This window comes from Lycium ferocissimum, chromosome 5 (assembly GCF_029784015.1).
Source record: "Lycium ferocissimum isolate CSIRO_LF1 chromosome 5, AGI_CSIRO_Lferr_CH_V1, whole genome shotgun sequence".
NCBI classification, from domain to species: Eukaryota; Viridiplantae; Streptophyta; class Magnoliopsida; order Solanales; family Solanaceae; genus Lycium; species Lycium ferocissimum.
Window position 1 is genome coordinate 14,746,152 of NC_081346.1, and position 11,388 is coordinate 14,757,539.

The following is an 11,388-nucleotide window of genomic DNA, read 5'->3' on the forward strand; positions in this document are numbered from 1 at the left end:
CAAGGTGGGAGTGGCATCGGTGGAGGACAAGATGCGGGGGGCCGATAGATGGATGGTTTGGGCATGTGAAGAGAGAGACACGGATGCTCAGGTGCGGAGGTGTGAGAGGTTGGCTATGGACGTTTCGGGAGAGGTAAAGGAGGCCGAAGAAGTATTGGGAGAGGTGATTAGACGATATGGCACGGTTTCGACTCGCAGGACATGACCTTAGATCGGAGGGCATGTGGAGGACTCGGATTAGGATAGAAGGCTAGGTGGCTTATCCTTTCACCATAGGAGTTGCGGTTTTGCTCATTTGTTTATTGCCATTTGATTTACGCATTTCTTTTGCTTATATTTGTTAAGTCGTGTACTTTGTTTATCCTATTTATCTATAGTAGTTAATGCTCCTTTCTTTCCGATCGTTCTTCCACAGACTTTTGTTATTCCTTGTTTTCATATTGTTTTCGGTATGCTTGCCTATCTCGACCTTTGTCTTGTTTTCCTCTCTTTTCCTCTCTCTTGGTCGGTGTCTTTCGGAAACGCGCCCTACCTTTCAAGGTGAGCGTTAGGTGCGTACACACTACCCTCCCCCTCCCCTTTGCCGCATGGTGGGATTATACTGGGCTTCTTGTTGTTGTTGTTGTTGTTGTTGTATTAGATGTAATTAAATAGGAATACGTATAAGCGGACCTTCCAGGGCTTTCTTCTTTCCGGTAGCATGATTATTTAATTGTGGAGATCATTCCTGACTTGCCTTCAAAGTTGGATTTATGCCTAAATTTTATAAAACTTGGTTCCAACATCAAAAGATCTCTACACTACTCATCTATTCATCATCATGCAAGTCATCATTTCCTACAAAATCTCCATAAATAAAACGTTTATTCAAATTTAACTAATTTAAAATCAAACACATGTTTGCACTATTTTCCAAATATCCCATCTTAATCCAATAAAACAAACGTCCACTAAACCAATAAGATAAAACTGCATTGGAGTTGAACTATTTGTCACAACCTTGCAGGTAGAGGACTGGTAAGAGCAATATTGAAACGAATCCGCAACTTAAATGACCCAAAAAGTGGACGGAGGTACCAAAATAACGCAATAAAAAGAAAAAGTTACCTAACTAATCTTTTCGCACTAAATTAGTGCACAAAAGGTCTTTAATAAAAAAAAACCACACTTGTGTAATTTCAAACTTTTGAAATTTCACTTTTTTTCCATACTCTGACCAAATATTAGTCATGCTTCAAAATGCCGGAATATTAATATTTTATATAGAACCTGATATCTTTTTCTGCGAACAATAATGTAGGCTCAATACATCAAGTATACGTAAACGTTTGGATCGTCGTTTTAGGGGTTGTAAAGTACTCCGAAGTAAGTTTTGTTTGTTTGGAAGTTTGTTATATTTAGGTTTAAGTGTTTTATTTTATAAGGTTTTGATTTAAGCATTTTATTATTTAGTCAAGGCATTACTTTATTTCGAATATGTCGAGATTTTTTTCATAATTAATTTAGGACGTCGCACGAGTTATTACTAAACAATAATAACGACTAAGATAACTAATTATCATTAAGAAAATAATATCAGGAAAAATATAATATTACATAAAATGTATAATTTATTTACGTATACACAATCTACATCCCCCTTCTTCCTTAGGTCCCACATGTGGGAGCCTTTAGAGTAACCCTAGGCCTAAGGCGATCCCCACCACACCCACCACCCTCACCATCATCTCCATCCCCCCTCTTCCTCTTAATAATTGGATGATCTATGTTATGTTCATCCATCCTTCCCTTCCTTGCGCCCTTCAACATATCATGCTTCTTCTGGGGCCGGATTTGTATGGTCGAAATCTCATCACATCGAAGATGGGTTAATGTCACCGAGACGGTCCATTCGCGTGTAGAAGAATGAATACGAAATAACATATAAATAATTTAGTTTAGATTTATTCTAAACTAAACCTGAAATAACAAATAAACAATTAAAAATCTAATTATAATTTAGATTTAATTAATAGATTATGTTTTTGTAAAAAATCAAATTTGTGTGTAGATGGGCTCCTGAGATGGATGATGAGAGGGCTCCCGAGCTGGCTCCTCAGCGGTCTCCTAAGATGGAGATGTAGATGGTGCCGGAGCTGGAGACGGGTCCACAGTCGTAGAAGAATGAGCCTGAAATAACATATAAACAATTAAAAACCTAATTATAATTTGATTTAATTAATACATTAGCTTTTTGTAAAAAATCAAACCTGTGTGTCGACGGGCTCTTGAGATGAATGATGAGAGGGCTCGTGCGCCGGAGATGTAGATGGTGCCAGAGCTGGATCCTAAGAAATGAAAAATTATATAGTAATTAGTATAAGTATTTTAATTTATTAAAATAATTATTTCAAACATTTACATCTTGGCTCCAACTGCCGAAGTCTAGGATTGTGAAGTTGTACTCCAGCTCCCTGCTACCCTTTAGATCACGAACTGGCCGCTCACCCTGTGGATGGCGAACTGGCGGCTGCGCATGGTATGCCTCTAATGATGGCCACTCTAAGTGCTCTGAAAATAGCTTTGCAGGCGTATATAGAGGTGTTGACGATTGGTAAGAATTTGATGGCGCTCTGGAACATATAGATGCTGCTGGGCTGAAGCGGGAACGATAGCATGCTCGTCAAGATCATCTACTAAACGGAGGCCTCCATTGCCACCACCTTGGCCACCATCCCTTCGGCTACCAGCCCTTCTAGCCCCACCCCCTCTTTTACGTTCCTACCACCTAGCCCACCAGCCCCACCCCCTCGGCCACCAGCCCCACCATATTTATCACTATCGCCTCTGTGAGCACGACCACGACCACGTGCTACAGGGGCCTAATTTGGGATATCTGCAACATGATCATGGATACATCCGAGCTCTTGTGATTGATGCAAACTACTATCGACAGAACCATTCGGGCTGCATATCCTCCTGTCTCGAGGGAATGCATATGGGCCATGCTCTCCCAACGCATTGTCTGTACGGTTCGTAGCTGCATTTGTTGGCAAATATTAATGATTGAATGAATTTGTAACGTAATATATAAGACGATTAATTAAGTTTAAGTGGGGTAATCAACGCCTCGTACTGTCCCGCGAGTGCTGCATATCCTTGGTCCTCTGCGTGACGCGTCGCGGGGTTGCCAATTAGGCTGCGTGTGATCTGCCGATACCACTCCATGTACTCGAGGATCGGAGTCGTATGTCCGACCACTGCTAGCGACCCCATCCTATGTTCCCAACGATGGAGCTGCGCCTCCCGTCCATCTCCTAGCGTAGGTCATGCCTTAGGCAATGAAGTCAAGCTGAGGGTGCGCAGCTACGGGCTGAAAAGGACTCATCCTAAACTACACCCATATCTGGAAGGGTTATTAAAAAAAATGTTTTATTAGTCATCGTTTCAAAAAGCTATATTTAGAAATTAAATATATTACTTGGAGGAGTGCGCAAAATCCGTCGACTTTCACATTCTCGCCTACAAACGCTAGTGATCAATACAGGTAAGCCAGAACAACAGCTCCCCAACTATAACATCCCAACTCTCCCAAATCGTCCATATGTAGCAAATACTGTAAGTTCACATGGGGACCCGATATGTTCGGGAACAAGATGCCCCTGAATATGATGAGTAAGTACAGAAGGGCACGACGATCGACATCAACCTGAGGTGTGTCCTCTGTAATAGGATGTTGGATGTCTATGGGGGCGCAAGTGAGTACAGAGGGAAACCAACGATACCTGAGTCTGTCCCCAGAAATCACCCTTCTCTGGCACGAAACCAGTGAGCCCAGTCAACTCCTGCCGATGCCATCTGGGTTGCTGAGGCTTCTCAACATATAATGGGATCCATCCACCCATAAACCATATATGACCTCCACATCCTCAAGCGTGATAGTGGCCTCACCAGTACGGAGATGAAATGTGTGGGTCTCCGATCGCCATCGCTTAATCATGGCCGTCACAAGAGCCCTATCGTACTGTACCCGACCAATAGTGAAGCAATGGTATATACCGCCTAGATAAAGTATATCTAATACGCGACGATGTGGGGGCTGAGCGCCCAAAAGATCCCACGCATGTTCTACCCTACGGGGATGGAACAACGCACTAGAATGTATTTCCCCAACCCATAATAACTGGGACCTATGATTATCCTATAGATAAAGTACTGATGCATCGAAGGGCCTCGGATGAAGAGGGTTGCGACCCATGGAGGTGTCGTATCTGTATTAATAATTTTTAATTAATCATTAACATGTAATATTAATTATGTAATCCTTTATCGAAAAATTATACTAACTAACTAATCCTTTAACGGGAAATTATATTAACTATTTAAATTTGTGAATTAGTAATTATTAATTAATTATTATACTTACTACAATTAACTAACTATGTTACACCTCGGCAATTTCGTGATGTTGCGTCGTGAATGGACTGACGTCGGTCAAGTCGGACACGAGGCCTTCACGACTACAAGAGGGTGATTGGTAGCCTTAATGTATATACGATAAGATTTTTAAGTCATAGGACTTGGCGAAATTAGGTTCGTCATGAAAGTGAAGTATAAGTTATGTTTGGGAAGGATTTTATGGTTATCGAGCTAACGAATATTTAGTAAGGTCTTGAGGACGAGTTATAATGTCCGTTAGATCGTTAAGGAAGTGTTACACAAGTACCAAAAAGGTTCCATAAGGATTCGAGATCAAACGAAGCGACGAGAACGAAATCGAAAAACCGGGATTATACGGTCATATATACGGACCGTATATTTTATACGGCCCGTATACCTGGCCGTAGAACCCTTCCAGTGAAGGGTGGTTCTCTGGAGGAAACATAGGGTCCAATGTACGGACCGTATAAATTGTACGGTCCGTATAGTAGACCATATATTTCGGGTCGGGTCCGAGCTTAATTTTTATATATACACGGTTTTCTCTTCTTTTTCTCATTATTCACTTCTCTAACATTCCAAAAACCTATAGAACCCTCTTCCTAACACATTAATACATATCCAAGAAGGGAAATCAAGAATCAAACACCAAAAGTTGATAGAATTAAGGGTGTGAATGCTTCCTAAGGGTAGATAGAAGTTGAGAATCTCTTTGGTATTGAAGTGGAGTTCTTCTCAAGTGAAGTATTCTCATCCAAAGACCATCTCTACATAACCAAAGGTGAGTATTACAATTATTTCATGTTAGTAAGGGTGTTGAGTAGTTGAAGAATTTGTATTAGAAACAAGTATGGAATATGAGCTTATGTGTGCAAATAATGGTATGTTGGCTTGAAAGGTAATTGAGTTAGGGATCATGGTATGATATAAGTATAATTTTATTATAAATGGTATTAATGGTGTTGAGGAAGTATCATATGAATGATATGGATGAGGTTATATCATAATTGCGGTCGTGAAGGATTCGGGAAATGAGTTTGGAAATTGAATAATGTTTAACTTGAGGGAATTTGCGTATTATGATATTATGGATGTCGTTGTATTGTTTGGGAGCTGTTTTGTTATATGAGGAAAGTTGTCGAAACAAAACGAAATGTTGCCCAATTTCGTTAGCCTTATCCGCTTTTAGTTTAAGCTTAAGTGTACCTTGAATAATCTAACCTTCGTACGAACCCCTTTTGTATGTAATGTAAGTTCTAAGAAGAGCTCTTAGCTGACATCGTTAAGGAGGTACAAAGGTATGTAAGGCTATCCCCTTTCTCTTTCAAGGCATGATTCCTATGTTTTTCCCATCATCCTTTTACTCCTAGAAGCACCAGAAGTCTATAGCTTCTAAAGAATCTCACGATGACTCCAATTCTCGAGATTTTCAAGCTTAAGGTTCTAGATGATATCGTGACGTGACTGAGTAAGCTATAAAGCATATGGCCTCAACTTATGTCTGAGCTATATAACATATGGCCCCAGTTCATGTCGCAGATCATTCAAGGTGAGACCTAGCATTGATAATGATGTCATAATGTACTCGAAGGTTTACGACCTTATGTCACTCCGAGAGAGCGCACTTTCATTTGGGCTCTCATGCATGTTACGTATATATATATATATATATATATATATATATATATATGTATATACATATATGTATATATATATATTGTTGACACCCAATTTTGTCCCTCCTTTATTCTGATTTATTTCTTCGGGCTTCTAAATTTATTGACGAGTTAAGTATTTTATTTTCACTACTATTTCTACTACTATTAATATCATTATTAATCATAATTTATCATGGTATATATTGTACTAGTTATTAAATTAGAAGCCCAAAAAAATGATTAAAATAAAGGAGGAAAGACAGGTTTTTCGACCCAAAATAAATAGCCCGAATAATTACATCACTCCCCTCAAACGTACCACTGAACAATTCAACTCCTCAGCCCAATACCCGGTCCATTATCCAATTACCCGACCTGGCCCAATATTTATTCCCTAAAACTTAAATCCCAAATCCGTAATCTCTTCTCCTCTCAGCCGCACCTCTTTCCCTTCTCTCCTCTCTCTTCTTCATCTCCTTTCCCCCATTTTCTTTTCACGAAATCGCCAAAAAATTGACCCAAAATGGAGCCGTTGTCTTTCCATTTTTTAGTAGCCTTCTAGACGCCTCTCTTGTCTTCTTCCTCCTCTTTCCACTTCAGGGAAAGGGTCATACTCCCACAACAATGGCAGATCGAAAGCAGACCCATTTTCGTGCAATGCTCCCTTTCCCCTTTCAACAAAGTGCCATGCCCTCTTTCACCATCACAGAACTGTGCCACCCATTTTAGTGCAAATACGCAGCCCTCTCTCTTCTTTCCCTTTCCATTTCAAGGACGGGTCCAAACTTTCTCAGCCATGGCAGATTTTGCCTTACCATTTTCATACAAGTCTTCACTAACGTTCGGATTGGAACAAGTTGACTCCATCTCAAATCTTTTTCAATTTTCAAAACCTCGCCCAATTTTCGAACCTAAAAAACCCTAAACCATCCTATAAATACCCACGTTTTGATTCAACAGTGGGGGGGGGGGGGGGGGTTCTTTTTGGTCGTCAATCTTCATTCCGAATTATAAGCCAAATATCACTCTAAAAACACTTTGGTTTTTCTGTTACGGTTTTCGGGTCGAAAGGTTAAGTTCGTGACGATTCGACTAACTCTCGTCGTTGTTCGGCAAAGAACTTTAACTACGACAAAGGCATTTTAATTGTCGACTCGAATCTCGAATCTGTCAATACGAGAGTAGATTCGAGGCCTCCGCACCTCAGTTCACTGTACCACAAAAAGGTAACATCATCTCCTGTTTAATTTATTTAGCCCGACAATGCTGTGTTGAAATCATCGCTAGACTTGAAATTGCGTATGTTCTGTTGACTGTTTAGTATTTCCAATTGGTTTTTTAATTCTGTACTTCTGTGTTATTTAGAGTGCAACAGGGCTTAATCAATTTTATAAGCGTCATAGCTTTACTTTGCTTTGGTCTGTGAATTGTGGAGCATGATTTTATTCTGATTATTGAGCATTTGAAATGGTTCTGCATGTGGTATTATGAGATGAGCAAGCATGTTTCAGTTTTCCCTGAATCCGCATGATTAGTTGAAAATGAGATTCGCAAATGAATTATGCTCAGTGTGATATCCTGTACTTCCTCTTCTCATTTCAGTTTATCTATGCTTAACAAATCAGTCCTGAAATCCCTTAAAATATCACACCTGGTTGTTGGTTTGTTGGCAGTTAGTTTTGATTCCGCCCGAGTTTGTTTGATTAAACACAAGGCCATGCTTAAATTTAGTTCATGTAAGGTGTTTCTGTTTCGATAGGATCATATTGATGTTCATATGAATATGTTTTTACCTCTGATATGTCCATGAATCATGAAAACAGATGTTAAGCATTCTTTTTTGTCAATTCTCGTCGTTGGGATTTAACTCACTGTTCTGGAAATTGTGTATTAAAGAGGTTCTGGTTTCGAAATTTATTCGGATGTGCACACTATGAACTGTGGCTGTTTGTTGTTTGTTATGAAGTGATACTACTTTGATGAATGCTACGCTTGATAGGAAGAGGTTATTGCACTTTGTCACTGATATGGCTGTTTTTTGGTTTGAGGTATTATTTTTTTGAAGAAAAGGTCATTACTACTCTGTTTTTGCTTTGTAGCTGTTCGAAGAATATTTGTATGTGGCAGTAGTTTTCTTTTATCCTATCATTAGATACTATGAAATAGCTACTGATTCTGTTTTTACTCGCCTACCTTGTATCATGTTCCGAGTATGAAATCTTATCCTTTTTGTTCAACATATTTCTTGGCTAGGAGACGTTATTAGAATTTCTTTGAGTTGTAAGAAGCTAGTTTTGGAGTATGTGTAAGAATTTATTCAGAATAGGGACTATGTTCATGTCATATGACTATAGGGAATATTTCTAGTTAAGTATCACTTGTATTATGTGTCAAAAAGTCATGAATTAAATTCCTCTCAAGTACTTCATTCAACTGCACAATCTCTTTATCTAGGAATACTTTCTGGTTTGTTAGTCAAAAACTTCTTTTGCTTACTTTAGAAATTATGATTACTAGGATTTTGTATGGTTAAAGTCAATCTATAAGTCTTCTTGGAGACTTAATTTAAAAAAAATGCTCATCCATTTAGAAAATGATTAAAGGAAATACGTTTGTCGCCTTCAATAATAGCTGAAGTTATGGCCTTCTAACCTTGCTGCGGAAACAGAAGAAATCTTGTCTTTAAACTTCTTGAAATCCCGAATAATGAATTAGTTGAAACTTGCTTGTCTTATTCTAAAATGTAATCCAATGTGTTAATTTACTTGTTATTAAGTAGTCATTTTTGGAGGTGTCTATTTTCCTCAGAAATTATATCTACTTTTGTGTCTGTCACCATTAGTCGTATCCGTTTTATTCGATGTCCTGAATCTATTCGAATATGCAAAAAAGAGATGTCGTCTTCATATATTTTAACGTTAGAAGCATGTTATGATCTATTACTTGGAATCCTCATTCCTTGGTTCGTTGCTTTCTGATTAAGAATAAGATCTTCTCCCTGACTTTGTTATTTCCTTCTTTTGCATGACCACCGCATATGAGTCCGAGGGACTCGTCTTCCGCATTCGGTGTTGGGCCAAGGCCCAACGAAATATATTATTCCTCCTCCGTCCAGTTCTGTCCGCAGCCAATGGAATAAAAAAGGGAAATCTACATAGTGTAGAGAACATTAAGCCTTATTTACATTTAGTAGCTATACTTTGCCCAAACTACATCTCATAGCTAAATCTTGTATGTCAATTACACAAGATAACTAGTATAGTAAAATTATATTGTATTTAGAATTAAAAACTATTTTCTCTTTATTCTCTCACAATCTCCTCCCATTTTCCTTCATTTTCTCTCTCCTCCATCACCTCTCTCTCTCTAAGCCGTCATTTTCCCTCTCCTGCATCACCTCTCTCTCTAAGCCGTCTTCTTCTACTCCGACAACCACCACCGCCGGCGGAACTCCAATAGCACCCACCGCATCCGCCACCGCGCCCTCCATCTCCCGCCCACCACGAAACCAAACTCCATGCCCCAATATGAATACAAAGTAGTTCCGAACAAATGTTTTAAGGGCACGCTTCGTGGGTTTAGACCATTCAAGTTTACCCTAGGATGATCTAAGGGAAAATGCTTCCTACAAAAATCTAGTCTTTTGTGCTTGTCCTTTATCTAACCATGAAACTTCACCAAAAGATATTTAATCCGTCCATATCTAATTTATGCTTTTTAATGGTCAACTGACCAAATGCAAACATGAAATGACTTTGGAATGGGGTCATCACACTCATTTCAATTTTGAGTGTATCTCCATCCGCATCTCTCTCTCCCCTTTTCTCGCATCCGCCGAGATCATCGAGCATTTGTATTCATTATTTTCGAGTTTTTTGGTTAATTTTTTAGATTGTATTCATTTTATTGTTTTGTATTCAGTTTTTTTTGAGTGTTTTTGTTAATTTTTAGTGTATCTATGTTTTATGTATTCGTTTTTAGTGTATTACTTATCGCCTTCACTAAAAAAAATTGTATGCAACAAGTTGAATACAATATTTTTTGTATTTATGTTGTTTGAATACCACTGATTTTTAAATACAATAAAGTGAATACAATGTAAAAGTAGCTATAGATGAATACAACTGAGTTGAATACATTTGACATGAATTCAGTTGAGTTGAATACACACGACTTGAATACAGTAAAAAGAATTTTTGAAATTTTTTTTTCGTATTCATGAATACAAATTTTAGCCGTTTTATGAATACAGCGAGCCATTTTTTGAATACAGCAGGGAAACTATAGCTACGCAATGTAAATATTGAAACTGTAGCTATGGCAAATTTTAAACCCCCAAAGTGTAGTCATTTATGTAAAATTCCCAATAAAAAATGAAGTTCTGGATCAAAGCCCAATAAGGAAAAAAAGCAGCAGCAGCAATCCTAAAATGGGCTGAGCCCATTTAGCTTATTGGCCCTTCTATTTTATTTTTCGTACATTTAATTTGTATTGCATGACTAACTCTTTATTTTGTTTTATTTTCTTAATTTAGATGAACCTTAGATGAATTAGTAGTTTTAGTTTTTTTTAGTGATGGGTAGTTAGTTAATCCGATGATATATATATATTTAGCCAAAACATAGTTAAATAAAGTTAATAAGAAGGAGAAAGAAAATCCATCACCTTTTGCATTCTATTTATAAAATAGTTTAGATTATGTAAGCATATTTAACCAATTGAATCTCAAAGCTTCGTTGACATTATTTTAAACCCTTTTTATATTCTATTTATAACAAGTCTAGATTTCCTCCACCACTATACTCATATAATGTCATTTTATTCCAAGTTTAAATTGGCTAGGTTTTCTCTTAAAAACTTCCACTTATATGCAAATCATTATATTTTGCAAGTCTCATTTTTAAAATAATATTATTATTTAAAGCTTAACAACATTTATAAGTTTTATTTTTAAGTGGAATATTATATTTTCTACAAGTCTTATTTTAAATAACATTATTATATTTATAACTTTAACAATACTTATAAAGTTATTTTCTTTTCTATAACGCTATATTTACACTTAGCCTAACTAATCATAAGTCCGGTCGGATTAACCATTATTAATGGAATTTAGAGGATGCCTAATACCTTCCCTCTAGGTTAGTTGAACCCGTACCTAGAATCTTTTTGGTCTCGTAGATTTTAAAACAGAGTTAACTTTAGATAATTACTTTAATTAACTTTAGGTGCCCTAATTCACCGTAAATAATTAGGTGGCGACTCTTAACTTTAAATAACCCCGGAATTACCCGGATGTTGTAAACTATTT